Below are 19,593 nucleotides of genomic sequence, written 5' to 3' on the forward strand. Positions count from 1 at the left end.
GCTGGGACTATCCATGGCAGATCTAACAGACATTTATAGAATATTTCACCCTAAAAGAAAATAATATAACTTCTTCTCAGCACCTCATGATACCTTCTCCAAAATTGACCATATAATTGGTTACAAAACAAGCCTCCACAGATACAGAATTTTTGAAATTATTCCACGCATCTTATCAGATAACCATGGTCTAAGGCTAGTCTTAAGATCAAACAAAAACAATGGAAAACACATATACATGTGGACTGTGAACAATGCTTTCCTCAGTGATAACTTGATCAAGAATGAAATAAAGAAAGAAATTAAAGACTTTTTAAAATTTAATGAAAATGAAGACATATCATACCGAAACGTAAGGGACACACTGAAAGTAGTGCTAAGAGGAAAGCTCATAAATCTGAGTGCTTCCAAAAAGAGAATGGAGAACCACTAACAGCTTGACAGACCACTTGAGCTCTAGAACACAAAGAAGCAAATACACTCACAAGGAGTAGATTGCAGGAAATAAACCCAGGGCTGAAATCAACCAAATAGAAACAAAAAGAACTATATAAAGAATCAACAAAACCAAGAGCTGCTTCTTTGAGAAAATCAACAAGATAGATAAACTGTTAGCTATACTAACCAGGGGCCCAGAGGCATTATGCATATTAATAAAGTCATTAATGAAAAGGGAGAGATAACAACAGAAACTTTGGAAATTCAAAAAATTATCAGATCCTAATACATGAACTTATATTCAACAGAGTTTGAAAATCTGGATGAAATGGACAACTTACTACATATATATAACCAGATAATCAATCTAAAAAGTCCCCTAAGTCCCAAGGAAGTAGAAGCAGCTGTTAAGAGTCTCCCATCAAAAAAGAACCCAGGACAAGGTAAGTTTAGTAGGGAATTCTATCAGATCTACAAAGAAGAGCTGATACCAATACTTTTCAAAATACTCAACAAAATAGAAATTCAGGGAACACTATACACCTGAAAAAGGATAATATATGAAAAATTCCAATATAAGGAGGGCAACTACACCCTACAAAAGGCAAGATAGTAATCTACTTTTAACACACTCAAAGGAAGATAACCACTCAAACATAAAAATAACATAAAAAACAACAGGAAGCAACAATCACTATTCCTTAATATCTCTTAACACCAATGGGCTCAATTCACCAATTAAAAGAAATAGACTAACAGAATGGATATGTAAATAAGATCCACCATTTTTCTGCATAAAGGAAAAGCACCTCAGTGACAAAGACAAACACTACCTAAGGGTTGAAGGCTGAAAAACAATTTTCCAAGAAAATGGTCCCAAGAAACAAGGTGCAGTAGCCATCCTAATATCAGATAAAATCAACTTTCAACCTAAGGTTATCAAAAATGACACGGAAGGACATTTCCTACTCAACAAAGAAAGAAATCTACCAAGCAGAACTCTCAATTTGGAACATCTATGCTCCAAATGCAGGGGCAACCTCATTCATAAAAGAAACTTTACTGAAGCTCAAAGAACACATTGCACTTCACACAATAATTGTATGTAATTTCAACACTCCACTCTCCTCAATGGACTGATCATGGAAACAGAATCTAAACAGAGACACAGTGAAACTAATTGAAGTTTTTGACAAAATGGATTTAAGAGACAGATATAGAACATTTCATCCTAAATCAAAAGAATATACGTTGTTCTCAGCACCTCATGGTACCTTCTCCAATATCGACAATATAATTGGTCACAAAAAGACCCAAACATATATAAGAGTGAAATAATCCCTTGCCTTTTATCAGATCACTATGGAGTAAGGGTAGTTTTCAAGAGCAACAAAATAGAAAACCCACATACATATGGAAGCTGAACAATGCTCTACTCAATGATACCTTGGCCAAAGAAAACATAAAGACAGAAATCAAAGACTTTTTAGAATTTAATGAAAATTAAGGCACGACATACCCAAACTTATGGCACACAATGAAAGCAGTTCTAAGAGGAAAACTCATAGCCTTGAGTGCCTCCAAAATGAAAATGGAGAGAGCATATACTAACAGCTTAATGGCACATCTGAAAGCTCTGGAACAGAAAGAAGCTAATACACCCAAGGGGAGTAGAAGGCAGAATATCATCAATCTCATGGCTGAAATCAACCAAGTAGAAACAAAAAGAAGCATACAAAGAAACAACACAATGAGGAATTTGTTCTTTGATAAAATCAACAAGATAAATAAACCCTTAGCCATACTAACCAGAGGGCACAGAGACAGTATGCAAATTAACAAAATCAGAAATGAAAAGGGAGATATAACAACAGAAACTGGGGAAACTCAAAAAACCACCAGATCCTACTACAAAAGCCTATATTAAACACAAGTGGTGAATCTGGAGGAAATGGACAATTTCCCATACAAATACCAAATACCAAAATTAAATGAGGATGAAATAGATCATCTAAACAGTACAATAACCCCTAAAGAAATAGAAGTAGTCATTGAAAAATTTCCAACCAAAAAAAAAAAAAAAAAAAAAAAAAAAAAAAAAAAAAAAAGCACACACCCTGATGGTTTTAGAGCAGAATTATTTCAGACCTTGAAAGAATACCTAACACCATTTGTCCTCAAACTATTCCACAAAATAGAAACAGAAGGAACACTAACCAACACATTCTATGAATTCACAATTACGCTGATACCAAAACCACACAAAGATCCAAAAAATAAAGAGAACTTCAGACCAATTTTCCTTATGAATATCAATGCCAAAATACTCAATAAAAATTCTTGCCAACAGAATCCAAGAACACATCAAAATGATCATTCACCATGATCAAATAGTGTTCATCCCGGGGAATTGTTCAATATACAGAAATCCATCAATGTAATTCACTACATAAACAAATTCAAAGAAGAAAACCACATGGTCATTTCAATAAATGCTGGAAAAGTATTTGACAAAATTCAGCATCCTTTCATGCTAAAAGTCTTGGAAAGATCGGGAATCCAAGGCCCATATCTAAACATAGTAAAAACGGTATATTGCAAACCATTAGCCAACATCAACTTAAATGGAGAGATACTTGAAGCTATCCCACTAAAATGAGGGAATAGACAACGCTGCCCTCTTTCTCTATATCTATTCAATATAGTACTGTTCTAATTAGAGAAATTAGACAACAGAAGGGGGTCAAAAGGATACAAATTAGAAAGGAAGAAGTCAAATTATCATTATTTGTAGATATGATAGTGTATTATTAAGTGACTCCACCAGGCTCCAGCAAAAAACTCCACCAGAGAAGTCCTATAGCTGATAAACAATTTCAGCAAAGTGGCCGTACATAAAATTAACTCAAATAAGTCACTAGTCTTCCAATACTCAAAGGATAAACAGGCTGAGAAAGAAATTAGGTAAAGAACACTCTTCAAAATAGTCACAAACAATATAAAATATCTTTGTGTGACTATAACAAAATAAGTGAAGATCTATATGACAAGAACTTCATGTCTCTTAAGAAACAAATCAAAGACCTCAGAAGAAGGAAAGATCTCACATGCTCGGGGATTGGCAGGATTAATATTGTAAAAATGGCCATCTTGCCAAAAGCAATCTACAAATTCAATGCAATCCTCATCAAAATCTCAACTCAATTCTTCATAGAGTTAGAAAGAGCATTTCATGAAGTCATCTGGAATAACAAAAAATCGAGGATACTGAAAACTACTCTCAATAGTAAAGAAACTTCCGAGGAAATTAATATCCCAAACCTCAAACCATAATACAGAGCAATACTGTTAAAAACTGCATGGTATTGGTACAGTGACAAGTATGTAAATTAATAGAATACAATTGAAGACCCAGAAATGAACCCACACACCTATGGTCACTTGACTTTTGACAAAGGAGCTAAATCCATGCAGTGGAAAAAATCTTTATGAACAAATGGTGCTGACTCAACTCGTGATTAACATGCAGAAGAATTCAAATCAATACATTCTTATCTCCTTGTACTAAGGTGAAGTCCAACTGGATCAAGGGTTGCTCCAAGTAAAACCAGATAAGTTAAAACTAATAAAAAAGAAACTTGGGAAGAGCCTTGAACATATAGTCACAGGGGAAATTTTCCTAAACAGAACACCAATACCCTATGCCCTTAGATAAAGAATTGACAGATGGGACCTCATAAAATTACAAAGTTTCTGTAAGGCAAAGGAAATTATCAATAGGACAGAATTGCAAGCAACAAATTGGGGAAAGATCTTTACCAACCCTACATCCAACAGAGGGCTAATATCTAATATATACAAAGAACTCAAGAAGTTTGTCTCCAGAGAACCAAATAACCCTATTTAAAATGGGGTGCAGAACTAAGCAAATATTTCACATGAAGAATATCAAATGGCTGAGAAGCACCTAAAGAGATGTTCAACATCCTGAGTCATCCTGGAAAGGCAAATCAAAACAAACCTGAGATTTCACCTCACACTGGTCAGAATGGCTAAGAAAAAAAGCTCAGGAGACAGCAGGTGCTGGAAGGTTGTGGAGAAAAAGAAACACTCCTCTACTGCTGGTGGGATTTCAAGGTGGTATACTCACTCTGGAAATCAGTTTAACGGTTCCTCAGAAAACTGGGCATAATAGTCCAGGAGGACCCTGCAATGCCACAACTGGGCATATACCCAGAGGATTCTCCAATGGAATAAGGATACATGCTCCACTATGTTCATAGCAGTGCTATTTATAATAGCCAGAATCTGCAAAGAACCAGATGTCCCTCAACAGAGAAATGGATATAGAAAATGTAGTATATATGCACAATGGAGTACTATTCAGCAGTGGAGGAGAGTTCCTGTTTCTCCACATTCTGTCCAGAAACTGCTGTCTCCTGAGTTTTTGATCTTAGCCATTCTGACTGGTGTGAGGTGAAATCTCAGGGTTGTTTTGATTTGCATTTTCCTGATGACTGAGGATGTAGAACATTTCTTTTGGTGGTTCTCAGCCATTCTATACTCCTCAGTTGAAAATTCTTTGTTTAGCTCTGCCCCCCCCCCGTTTTTAAGAGGGTTATTTGGTTCTCTGTAGTCTAACTTCTTGAGTTCTTTGTATATATTAGATATTAGCCCTCTGTCAGATGTAAGGTTGGTAAAGAGCTTTTATCAATTTGTTGGTTGCTATTTTGTCTCATTGGCAGTATCCTTTGTCTTAGAGAAACTTTGTAATTTTATGAGGCCCCATTTATCAATTCTTTATCTTAGAGCCTAAACTATTGCTGTTCTGTTAAGGAAAATTTCCCCTGTGCCCATGTGTTCAAGGTTCGGCTGCAGTTTCTTTTCTGTTAGTTTCAGTGTGTCTGGTTTTATGTGGAGGTCCTTGATCCACTTGGGCTTGAACATTGTACAAGGTGATTAGAATGGATCGATTTGCATTCTTTTGCATGCTAGCCTCCAGCTGAGCTAGCACCATTTGTTGAAAAAGCAATATTTTTCAATTCGATGGTTTTAGCTCATTTTTCAAAGATCAAGAAAACATGTGCATGTGGTATTTTAATTTCTGGGTCTTCAATTCTATTCCATTGATCTACTTGCCTGTCACTGTACCAATACCATGCAGTTTTTATATGCTTGAATACTATTTTTCTGTAGTACTGCTTGAGCTCTGGGATACTGATTCCCCCAGAAGTTCTTTTACTGTTGAGAATGGTTTTTGCTCTCCTGGTTTTTTCTTATTCAAGATGTATTTGAGAATTGCTCTTTCTAACTCTGTGAAGAATTGAGTTGGGATTTTGATGGGGATTGCATTGAATCTGTATATTGCTTTTGGCAAGATGGCCATTTTTACTTATTAAATCTGCCAGTTCACAATCATGAGGGATCTTTGCATTTTCTAAGGTCTTCTTTGATTTCTTTCTTTAGAGACTTGAAGTTCTTGTCATATAGATCTTTCACTTGTTTGGTTAGAGTCACCCCTAGATATTTTATATTGTTTGTGACTATTTTAAAGGGAGTCATTTCCCCAATTTCTTTCTCACCCCATTTATCCTTTAAGTATAGGAAGGCTACTAATTTGCTTGAGTTGATTTTATATCCAGCCACTTTGCTGAAATTGTTATCAGCTGTAGGATTTCTCTGATGGAGTTTTCTGGGTCACTTAAGTATACTATATCAGCTTCAAATAGTGAAAACTTGCTTTTCTCCTTTCCTACTTGTAACCCTTTGACCTCCCTTTGTTGTCTAATTGCTCTAGCTAGACCTTCAAGTACTATATTGAATAGATACGGAAAGAGAGGGCTGCCTTGTCTATTCCCTGATTTTAGTGGGATTGCTTCAAATTTCTCTCCATTTAAGTTGGCTATTGGTTAGCTGAATTTTGTTTTTACTCTGTGTAGATATAGGCTTTGGAATCTGGATCTTTTCAAAACTCTTAGCATGAAAGGATGCTGAATTTTGTCAAATGATTTTTCAGCATCTAATTAAATGACCTTGGTTTTTTTCACTGAATTTGCTTATGTAGTGGATTACATTGATGGATTTCCTTAAATTGAACCATCCCTGCATCCCTGGTATAAAGCCTACTTGATCATGGTGATTGTGATGTGTTCTTGGAATCCATTGGCAAGGATTTTATTGTGTATTTTTGCATTGATATTCATAAGGGAAATTTGACTGAAGTTCTCTTTCTTTGTTGGATCTTTGTGTGGATTTGGTATCATCATAATTCATCTTCTGGGCTCTCTGAGTACTCGGTTATACAGTGACCTGATATTGGCTTACCACACCAGGGAATGCATAATGAGAGCTCCCAGAGGAATCATATTATTTCAAAAGGAAACTTTTAATTCATACAGGAAATACTTATTTAATCATCAACAAATATTTATGGAGTTTCTACAATTTACCATAGGAAGTGGTCCCTGGGTCCCAGTATCCCAGTGTCCCAGGGTTCCAGAAAAGGACTGCTGTATCTGCCATCAATGTCACTCTGATACAATATTTTTGGCAGTTGCTCTCACTTGACAAGTCTGTATTTTGTCTCAGCTGCCTCTAGGTTTTATGACCTGAGCAATTTATATGGTCTGTTGGAAGTCAAATTTCTGTGTAAAAACCATTGCTAATATTAATATTTATTGTAATCATGACATAAGGTTATGCTCTATAATGCATTTCAAAGTTTAGGGTATACAGAGAACAATAAATGTATACAGTATACAGAGAGCACTAACCTTACTCATTAATACTGCTCTAGCTATTATACAATCAATAGTGAAAAGCAGGGATAAAAAGAAAAGAAACTTAAACACAAAGCAGAAGTGCAGAAGACAAAGCTAGACCAGATACAGGAGAACACTCCTGTGGTCATAGTCACCCAGAAGGCTCAGCCTGGAGAATTGCTGGATCCAAGGAGTTTGAGATCAATACACACAGCATAGCAAATAAAACTAACAGATAAACATCAGTAACAAAAATGACTGGGTTGAGATCAAAGTTTTTATTTGTTTTTGGGTTGTTCCAAGACAGGGTTTCTCTGTTTATCCCTGGCTGTCCTGGAACTCACTGTGTGAATCAGGATTGCTTTGAACTCAGAGATCCACATACTGAGAGTTGGCATTAAGAAATTCACAACCACCACCCAGAATTAACTTGTTTTAAAGTACTGAGAGTCAGCAACATAAATATAACTGTGTCTTCAGGTGTTGTGTTATCACCCCTATATTGTGGTGCATCATTTCCACATTCAGAACCATTTTATAAATACCTGTTTCATTTGTAATCTCTCCAGCTGGACATGGGACACAATCATAACAACAGAATTTATTCCAATCACTTTGTATTTTCCTAAATCCAAGTAGACAACTTCGGTTGCAATGACCAAAAGAAGTCTGAATAGGAGACATGAGAGGAGATCAGGCTATCAGCTCATGACATTCAATATTAGCTTCGAGATGGTAAATTTCAGCAGGACATCTGTGTACTGTAATAAAGAAGAACTACCACAATTTTAGAGAATGTGAAGCCAAATTGCTTGTTTATCTATTCCTCTAATTCTCTTTTTGAACTGTTGCTTTATTTTATTTCATTGTTTGATTGATTTTCTTGCTTTCATTTATTTCATTTTATTTAATTGATATATTTTGATCCTTTCCCCATTTCTCTCCAGGTTCTCTCCCTCTCTAAACCTGTCCAAATTTGAGTTCTTTCTCAAAAGAACAGACTGAAGTCCCCAAAACTCAACTAAGCATCAAAATCTTGAAAATAAAATACAACATCACATAAAGCAAAAGAAATAAAAACAAACCTGTAACCAAATAAAAGTATGCATGTATTGTGGATTCCCTTCTTGTGCTGACGAACTACTCCTGGATATGAGACCTGCCTTGGCGTGGTTGATGTACACAGTGTTTTGCATTAGCTAAAACTTATCAGGTCTCTTGATGATCATAATGTTCCACATTACTACATATCACCTATTTTTATCACATCACAGAGATGATCATTGTGAACAGTTACAGCAATAAGGCTATGAGTGTGCCTATAATTTTACATTGAAGTACAGAAATATCTGTCACAGGATATTGATTCACACTGTGAAACCTAAGATCATGATATTTACTGAATAATCTATTTCTAGTTGTGGCATGGCTCAATCCCAGAATATATCCTTAATCCCAACAAAGAAGGGAGAGTTAGTTTGTAGAATAAAGCACCCATGATTAAAATTATCTTCCAGTTGATGGACAGGTACAGTGACAAATCAGAGAAAGATTTGACAGAATGAGTCAGAGATAGGAAACACCAAACTCTCTTTAGAATAGACAGGAAAGAATAGCAATTGACTAGGGTGCTAGCTTCTACAATCAGGTACTGAGGTAGGACACAGTGACAGATGAAGGACAAAGGATGGAGACCTTTGACCATTAACACTCTCTTACTGTTCTGGGGCCCAGAAACTGATGGCTTCTGGATATTTAATTCTCTCTATTCTGGTGGTAGAAGCTGATGGCTTTGGACAATTAACTTGATATTGCTTATTCTGGTACAAAAGCTGATGTCTTCTTGCAATTGACTCCTGCTGCAGCACGATTTGATTATGAAAAGAAACTTAGTTATTTGGACTCATTAGACATTGACTCAGGGACCTCTTGTTAAGCAAGCAAGAGGCTCAAATTTGTATAACTCTTCCATAGCCAAAAGGAAGGAAAGAAGGAAAGAAAGAAAGGAAGAAAGAAAGAAAGAAAGAAAGAAAGAAAGAAAGAAAGAAAGAAAGAAAGAAAGAAAAAAGAAAGAACAGGCAGAGAGGGGAAGAGGGGTGAGGTAAGGAAGAAAGGAATAAGAATGAAGGAAGGAAGGAAGGAAGGAAGGAAAGAAAGAAGCAAGGAAGGAAGTAGGGAGGGAAAAGGAAAATGAAAATGGATGAAGAAAGGAATAAAGAAAGGTAGGAAGAAAAGAAAAGAAAGAAGGAATGGAAGAAAAGAAAAGAGATTAAGAAAGTCAAAGTAAGGGGCACAGACAAACAAACAGTGGACAAAGCGGAAAGAGGCTGCTCCTAGTCTTTATTATTGCTTCCAGTTTTTTATAGCTTTTTTGATACAAAAACCTATGTAAAAAATATTACTTCATACACACAATATTAAAAAGGGGGAATTAAAGCAAAAAGGATATTATAAATTCAAAGCAGTGTTTGATTGTATCAGTTCATTATAAGTTTAAAGCAACAGTTTCATATGGCCTTGCTTTTCCACAGTAAACACTTGTAGGGTACTTCTTAGACTTATCATTGAATAAATATTTTCTCATTGCTCATTACATTTTCCAATCTGTTTTTTCCCTAGCACAATTAATCCAAGAAACATGAAGTTATAAAGAGCTCTATTTGCAACTTTTATTTTATAGGGCCCTTGATAATACTTGTATCAATATAGGAGCTATTTAAAATCATGATCAGCAATTAGAAAATCATCAATTCATCAAAACAGCCTTATTACATGAAAGTATATCTTCATATTGATTCTGAAGTAAATGTACCCAACAGAATGAATAAATACATAGTAATTTAAGTTACACAATACAGAGTGGAAAGAGGAGCAATATCTCAGTCAAAGTCTCTGGGGTCTTTGCCTCTCAGAGTGAGTCCATTACAACTCCTCAAAAATGTGGACTATCTCCAGAAATTTTACTCACTTGTCATAGCATTTCCTAGATGACTTCTGTTAGAAACATAAAGGAATAGTGCATGAGGGTTGGGGGTCAATGAGTTTTACCTGCACAGTTGTACAGAGAGGGGTTGTAGAGAGTACAAGCTAGACACAGATAATGAGAGATCCAGGAGAACTTGAGAAGGAGCCAAAAGATTAGAATATATTGACAAACTTAGTATGAAGCAAAGCAAAGCAAATTCAATCAGAAACTGAGAGAAGTCAGCTTGAAACAATCAGCTTGAAGAAGACATTGAGCCAGAATACCTGAATTGAACCAGCCAGCCAGAACTCAGAAAGAGGTAGAGATGAGGAGCTTCTTCAGCATTAAGTCTCAAAAACTGTAAATATTCTAGAACTAGAATAGACTATAGGAGTCTAGAAGCATCCTGAAGTAGGATTAGGATAGCAGTAAGCCTCAGAGATGATAATTAACTTCATAAAAATCAAAGTTACATTTGTAAATCCTTATTTGGGGAGACTTCTTTCATCCATATGTGTTTATTTTATTTGTTTAGTGAAGGCAGTTACTTCCACTAAAGTCTTGACCACTATGATCCATCCAAATAGCTGTCCAAGATGTTTCTTTTTTCTTTTTTCTTTTTATTTTCTAGGTAAGCCATGGATGTATCTGATCATTGCAAGAATGAAACCATCAGAAGAATTAATCCAAAATGAATCAGTAATTCTTACAGTGATTCTTGGGCAGGAAGTTCTGGTATTCAGCATTAGAAAGGACAAAATAAGGGAACTCTCAGACTGATGGCACTCAACATTCCCTTAACCCTGTTCTCTGAGGACTTCCACAATGAGCACTGTACATAGTGCTTGTGGGACCGTGGTGTGTGTGGCTTGGTTCAGCAAGGCCACTCTGGGGACTCAACTCCATAATCCTGTGGCCATCCATCACATGTGGCATGCCCCATTCCCGTGTGCTGGACTCCACCTCTGCAGTTACCTGGCTACAGCCAGGATTTCCCTGCCCCTCGGTTACCTAGCAAATTCCAGGTTAACTCAGTTTATTATAAGTGCATACTTCCTGCCTCTCCTAGTTGTCTTTTATAGTGCTCCCTTCTAACTCTGTCTTTGTCTCTGTCTCTCTGTCTCTCTCTCGTCTCTTTCACTCTTATTTTCTCTTTCATATGGTCATGGAGATCAATCATCTCTCTATCTTCTCTTTCTTCTTTTCTCCTTTTATTATTTTTTAATAGTAAAACAAAAAACTATGAACTTTCTCTTTTATTAAACCTGCCTTGTAAAAGCACAGAGCAAGCCTCAGCATTCCCAGCTGCCATGGGAAAGGATCAAAGCCAGCCTCCTCTCAGTCTGCCTAGCCACCTCACAGCTAAGCAGCTTCACCCATAACAGGTACTCAGAGCAGTGTGAAAAGCCATGAGCACTAGCCCTGCAGCTCCTGTCCTGGGGGCCTTCAGTGTGTTTGGTCCTGCTGGTTTTCCTATCCACTCAGGATCTGAATGGCAGAGCTCTCCTATGAAAGACCTGCTATGACCATCTACTGCACACTCCACTCTTTTTTTTTCCCCACAAGTGCTGGCTTTAATGATACTCACCTGTACATCATAATTTATAAGTTTCTCATTTATGTAAAAATGCTGAACACTGTGAGATTCAAACACAAACTCACCAACTTTCACTTGAGCTTTTGTACCACTCTGCAGAGACTGGTAATTAAAGATGTCAAGCTTGGTTGCTGAAACTTCCTGGTTCACATTGTCCTCCTCATTGACGCTTCTCCAAAGGTGGCCTTTTTGTAAAAATGGATGGAGCTAAAAGAGAAAATAACTGTAAGAAATTCCAGTATAACTCACTAGGTTGCAAATAAACCTGGGTACTATAACTGCCCTCTCTTTTACTCACTGTATGTTCCAGTTGCTTTGGTTTTTGTTTCATTTATCACTCATTTATCATAACGCTAGTATATATAGGGCTATACGAACACATTACTATTGTTATATGCTTTTCACTAGCTCTATCACCACTATTCAGACATGAAAAACTATGAAAAATAAAAACAGTTTGAATGAGGTGCCTTAAACGTTTGCATAAGGGTTTTCAGAAAAACCACATTTTTTCACCACTCTACATAACTCAAGAAAGTTCAAATAAAATACCATTTTCAGATTTTAAAATATGAAATTTGTAAATAAGGAATGAAGCAAAAGAAGAACATCTGTGGTACAGAAATGTATAGGAACATGTGATGGAGTGTTGCAACGGTGGATGGGAGTCATAGCGAATAGTGTAGGGTAAGTTAACAAAACTTGAAGATTATGAAAAAGTCATATATAGCTACAACTTAAACTAGTTACAAAGAAAAGGGCAATTTAAAAAGAACTTAGAGAGGTATTATAGTTTATTATATATAAAATATCCTTGTGGCAGTTAAGAAGCACCCAAAAGATACCAAGGCAATGCAGGTTATGATCATTTCCTTTGGTTTCATATAAGAACCAGATGGTAAGATCCTACTGCTAAAGACACCACAAACCTTTGCTGCAGGACACAGCAGTGAGGCTAGAATTAATGTGAAAAAATTCTCCCTGTTGTCTATTCTGCTTCTCTGTCTTTTTGGCACGTTTCACTCTGGCAGAAGCAAATCAAAACAAACCTGAGATTTCACCTCACACCAGTTAGAATAACTAAGATCAAAAACTCAGGAGAAAACAGTTGCTGGTGAGGATGTGGAGAAAGAGAGACAGTCCTCCACTGCTAGTGGGGTTGCAAGCTGGTACTACCACACTGGAAATCAGTCTGGCGGCTCCTCAGAAAACTGGGAATGATACTTCAGAAGGACCATGGTATACCACTTCTGGGTATATACCCAGAGGATTCCTTAGCGTATAATAAGAATACATGCTCCACTATGTTCATAGCAGTCTTATTTATAATAGCCAGAAGCTGGAAAGAACCAAGATGTCCCTCAACAGAGGAATAAATACAGAAAATGTGTGTGTGTGTGTGTGTGTGTGTGTGTGTGAGTGTGTGTGTGTGTGTGTGTGTGTGTGTGTGTGTGTGTGTGTGTGTATTACTGGGTTACTGAGGTAACCCAGTCTCAAAAGAACACTCATGGTATGCTCTCACTGATAAACAGATATTAACCTAGAAGCTTGGAGTACCCAAGACACAATTCACATATCAAACGATGAGCAAGAAAAAGAAAGGACTGGCCCCCTGTCCTGGAAAGGCTCAGTGCAGTAGTATAGGGGAATATCAGGACAGGGAAGGGGTGGATTGAGGAACAGGGGGAGGGAAGAGGGCCTATTGGTCTTTTGTAGAAGGGGGATCCAGGAAAGGGAAAATCACTTGAAATATAAATAAATATATCCAATTTAAAAAAAAGAAAAAGAAAATTCTGACATGATACACATTATTAAAAAGATTAATAGTGAATTTAAGGTGAGTTCACTAAATTCATGAATTTAAAACAGAAACAAATTAGCATAAAACACTACCCTCAACCAGACAAATAAAAATCTGTCCCGACTTGACTGTGTGCTAGTTGACATGAAATCCACAGGGAGAGTCAGTGTCCCTGACACAAAACATGCAGGAAATATGGGACACTGAGAAAGAACAAATATAAAAGAAATACAAATCAATATAATGGGTATAGAACAAGCAGAATATCCTAGTTCAAAGGACCATATTTAACACACTCTAAAATGGAAAAATTACCTAAGTCCTTTAAAAATGCCTATAAAGGTACAAGATGTATTTAGAGCACAAAATAGATTGGATCAGAAAATAAACTCACTTTGCTATACAACAATCAGAACACTGAACCTATAGAACATAGAAAGAAAAATAAATGCTTCAAGGAGAAAAGGCCGAGTAACATATACAGGTAGACGTATTCAAATTACACAATTATCTCAGTGGAGACACTAAAGGCCAGAAAGGTCTAGACAATTACATAGTAGTCTCTAAGATACCACAGCAAAACTTTCAATCACCATTGATGGAGAAAACAAGATATTCTGTGATAATTACAAATTTAAACAATATCTGTCCACAAATTGATTTCTACAGATTGTGCTAAAATGAAAACTCCAACCCTAGGATGTAAAATACACCAATGAAAACATAAGAAATACATAACCTCACAGCAGAAAAACCAAAAGAGGGAAGAATGCAGAAAAGCAAACACACATACACTCATATTCACACATTCCACCACTTCTGGCCAGATAAACACAAAAAGCTTCATTGATATTTCTCAATATCAACGGACTCAATTCCTCAATAGAAAGACACACGCTAACAGAATGGATCTGAAAACAAGATCCAATCTTTCAAAGCACATATGAAACACATCTCAAAATCAAGATAGTTGTTACCTGTGAGTAAAGGGTTGGGGAAAAGTTTTCTAAGCAAATAGACCTAAAAGTCAAGGTAGAATAGATATTATAACACCCGACAAAATAGACTTGAAATTAAAATTACTCAAAAGTGATGGGATAGAACATTCATACTCATGAAATGACAAATCCACCAATATGACATCCCAATTCTCAACAACTATACCACAAACATCTTAACCCATATCTGTTAAAAAAAAAAAAACACCAGGAAATCTCAAATCACAATGAATTCATGAAATTTTTAGGCAAATGGTTGGATCTGGAAAATATCATCCTATGTGAGGTAAGCCAACCACAAAAGAACACACATAGAACACAGTCACTGATAAGTGGATATTAGTTCAGAAACTCAGAATACCCAAGACACAATTCACACATCAAATGACTCCCAAGAAAAAGGAAGGAGATGTCTTAGATCCTGAAAATGCTCATTCCAGCATTGTAGGGGAGTACCAGTACAGAGAAGTAGGAGGGGGTTTATAGGAGAATGGGCAGAGGGAATAGGGCTTAAGGAACTTATGGGGTTGGGGAAAATGGAAAAGGGAAAATCATTTGGAAAGTAAACAGAGAATACAGAAAATTAAAATTAAAATAGTAAAAAAATCTCACATCACACATTGATCTCACATATTGATAGTGGGAGACTATAATATACCACTATCATTAATGCATGAGTCAGTGAGACAAAAGCTCAATAAATACTGGAGCTAAGAGATGTTATTAATAAATTGGACCTTACACAGTAAATTAGCCTAAGGAGATCAAAGGATGCAAACAAGAACATAAAAACTCGAAATGATACCCTTCAAAATAGCCACAAACTATTTAAAGTATCTTGGTGTGAGTCTAACCAAACAAGTGAAAGATCTGTATGACAAGAACTTCCTGTCTCTGAAGAAGGAAATTAAAGAAGACCTCAGAAAATGGAAAAAATCTCCCATGGTCATGGATTGGCAGGATTAATATAGTTAAAATGGCCATCTTGCCAAAAGCAAAATACAGACTCAATGCAATCCCCATCAAAATCCTAACTCAGTTCTTCATAGAGTTAGAAAGAGTAATTCTCAAACTCATCTGGAATAATAAAAACCCAGGATGGCTAAAACTGTTCTCAACAGTAAAAGAACTTCTGGGGGAAATCAGTATCCTGGACTTCAAACAATACTACAGAACAGTAGTGTTAAAAAACTGCATGGTATTGGTACAATGAAAGGCACCTGTCTCAATTGAAAGGATTGGAGACCCAGAAATGAACCCACACACCTATGGTCACTTGATCTTCAACAAAGGAGCTGAAAATGTCCAGTGGAAAAAAGATAGCCTTTTTACAATTGGCTGTTTCAATTGGAGGTCGGCATGCCAAAGAATGCGAATTGATCCATCCTTATCTCCTTGTACTAAGCTCAACTCCAAGTCGATCAAGGACCTACACATAAATCCAGACACACTGAAACTAATAGAAAAGAAACAGTGGAAGACCCTTGAGGACATGGTCACAGGGGAAATTTTCCTCAACAGAACACCAATAGCTTGTGCCCTAAGATCATGAATTGACAAATGGGACTTCATAAAACTACACAGTTTCTGTAAGGTAAAGGATACTGTCAAAAGGATAAAACAGCAAAAACAAATTGGCATAAGATCTTTACCAACACTACATCTGACAGAGGGCTGATATCCAAGATATACAAAGAACTGAAGAAGGTAGACTCTAGAGAGCCAAATATCCCCCTTTAAAAATGGGGTACAGAGCTAAACAAAGAATTTTCACCAAAGAAATATCGAGTGGCTAAGCACCTAAAGAAATGTTCAATATCTTTAATCATCAGGAAAATGCAAATCAAAACAACCCTTAGATTTCATGTCACACCTGTCAGAAGGGCTAAGATCAAAAACTCAGGAGAAACAGGTGCTAGAGAGGATGTGGAGAAAGAGGAACACTCATCCACTACTGGTGGGATTGCAAGATGGTACAACCATTCTCGAAATCAGTCAGCCGGCTCCTCAGAAAACTGGGCATGACAATTCCTGAGGACCCTGCAATACCACTCCTAGTCATACACTCATAGGATTCCCCAGCATGCAATAAGGACACATGCTCCAATATGTTCATAGCAGCCTTAATTATAATAGCCAGAAGCAGCAAAGAACCCAGATGTCCCTCAATGGAGCAATGGATACAGAAAATATGGTATATTTATACAAGGGAATACTACTCAGCAATCAAAAACAATGAATTCATGAAATTCTTAGGCAAATGGTTGAACTGGAAAATACCATACTAAGTGAGGTAACTCATTCACAAAAGAACACACATGGAATGCAGTCACTGATAAGTGGATATTAGTCCAGAAGCTCTGAACACCCAATACAATACTCGCATATCAAAACATTCCCAAGAAGAAGGAAGGAGATGGCCTGTTCCTAGAAAGACTTGATGCAGCATTGTAGAGGATTGCCAAGACAGAGAAGGGAAAGGGGATTGATTGTTCAACTGGTAGAGAGAAGATGGCTTTGAAACTTAGTGGGAGGGGGAAACAAGAAAAGGGAGAATCATTTGGAAAGTAAACAAAGAATATAAAAAGAAAGAATGAAAGAAAGAAAGAATTAACGATAGAAAGAAAGAGGGAGAGAGAGAAAGAAAAGAAAGGAAAAGAAAAGAAAAGAAAAGAAAGGAAAAGAAAAGAAAAGAAAAAACAATTCAGGACCAAAAAAATAGTAAATATTTCAAGAAATCATTATTACAGATAATGTGATAGTATACATAAGCAACCCCCACAATTCTACCAGGAAACTTGTATGGCTGAGATCACTTTCAGCAGTGTGCCTGGATAAAAGAGTAACTCAAAGAAATAATTAGTAGCCTTCCTACATACAAATGACAGACTGAGAAAAAAATCAGGGAAACAACACTCTTCACCATAACCACAAAATATAAAGTACTTTGGAGTAGCCAAATCAAGGAAGCAAAATACTAATATGAAAAAAGTTCAAGTCTTTGAAAGAAATCGAGGAATATATCAGAAGACAGAAATATATCACATGCTCATGGATCAGTAGAATAATATAATAAATGGTAAAAGAAATTCCAGAAGTAACACCATCCCTAATTTTAAAGTGTACCACAGCGCTATAGTAATGAATACCACAAAGTATTCTCTAAGAAACAGACATGGTGAGCAATGGAATCAAATTTTAAACCCAGACATAAATCCATACATGAATGGACACCTTATTTTTTATAAAGAATCCATAAACACACAAATGAAAAAGGATAGCATATTCAAAAATGGTGCTGATCTAACTGGCTATCTAAATGTTGAAGGATAGTACTAGATCCATATTAGCCCTTTTCAAAAATTAAGGCTAGATGATGATCACAACATTAAAACACACTTGGTGGAACACTGAATTTTATGGAAGATAAATAAGGATTAGCATTGAAAATATTTATATATTCTTATAATATGAATGGTAATTGTGTTCCCGAAAAAAAACTCTTTAAATGAGAAAATTTACATGCATTTAGCTGCTGGAAACCAATCCTTGATGGAAGAAAAAGTAGTGAACATAATAACTCTGGATTATCAGAAGGAGGTATATTAGCCAAATGGAAGTTAGGAAGTGGCCCAAAGATTGAGATGTTTTAAGCATATTAAATTATAAAGGCTTTGTGTGTGTCTTTCATTTGAGAACCTAGAGCTTTAGGGAAAGTAGTGTGGAATGTGCTGTGAAAAATTACTTAATTATTTAATTACACACATCCTAGCACAGGAGAAACTTTCTAAATCAAACACAGATAAGACCTCATGACAGCAAAAAGCTTCTGAGAGGCAAAGGACAACATCAATAGGACAAAATGGCAGTCAACAGAATGGAAAAGCATTTTTTTTTAACAACTCTAAATCTGACAGAGATATAATACACAAAATATATAAAGAATTGAAAACCCAAGGCCTCAACAAAGCACCAACCTAATTTTTAAGATTAGGTATGGAGTTAAACAGAGAATTCTCAATAGAGAAATCTCAATGGGGTAAGAAACATATAAAATAATATTAAGCATCCTTATTCATTAGGGAAATGCAGATCAAAACTACTTTGAGCTTCTCTTGTACACATGTTAATATGTCTAAAATCAATGACAAAAATTAAAGCTCATGATGGCAAAAATTTGGAGAAAGTGGAACACAATTACATTGATGCCGGGAGTCCAAATTTGTACAGCATCTATAGAGATAATTTTGACGGATCCTCAGAAAATTGGGAATCTATCTACCTCATGTCCCATCTATACTGCTCTTGAGCATATACAAAAATGACACTACATCTTACCACAAGGACACTTGCTCAATTAGTTCTTAGTGTCTTGTTTAAAATATCAGGAAACTAGAAGCAAAGTAGATGTTTCTCAATGGAAGAATGGATAAAGAGAATGTGGTATATTTACGTAATGGAATACTAACTTGAAGAGGGTAAGAAACAAGGTGGGTTCTTGGGGATGGGGCTAGACCGGTCAAATGAATATACCTGGGAATACAAAAGATTTGTTGGGCAGATGAGAGGGTATATGGAGATGGGAGCAAGAAGGAAAAATTTGGGAAGGGCGGTACACAGGGAAAAGGTATGGACAGAGAGATACAGAGAGAGATGAAATACTGGGGCATTTACAGTCAATGTCAAACCTAGTGAAATGGAGCTTCCTGAAACCTATGAGGGTCACCTTAGTGAGAACTTAGTAATGGAGGATATGGAACCTGAACTGGCCATCTTCTGTAACCAAGCAATGTTTCCACTGGTGCATGTGGGACAGCAAACCGTTCAACAAACCTTAAACTCACAATCTGTCCTGAGAAGATGTACTGTGGCAATTGTGGCTCAGAATGTGTGGGAATGGCCAACCAACGACTGGTTTAACTTGAGGCTCAGGACATGAGAGGCAACCCATGAAGGACACAGCCTAGATTCTCAGGAATCTGAGGCTGTGTGGCTCAGAGACCTAAGGTAGAACAAAGTACAATAGACCACAA

The 19,593-nt window shown here is 36.5% G+C and overlaps 1 pseudogene; it reads right to left on the reverse strand.

The window, feature by feature from the left end:
- LOC127678090 (vomeronasal type-2 receptor 26-like) overlaps positions 1-19,593 on the reverse strand; it is a 41,130-nt pseudogene that overhangs the window by 12,279 nt on the left and 9,258 nt on the right.

The sequence above is a fragment of the Apodemus sylvaticus genome, chromosome 2 (genome assembly GCF_947179515.1).
Source record: "Apodemus sylvaticus chromosome 2, mApoSyl1.1, whole genome shotgun sequence".
NCBI lineage: Eukaryota > Metazoa > Chordata > Mammalia > Rodentia > Muridae > Apodemus > Apodemus sylvaticus.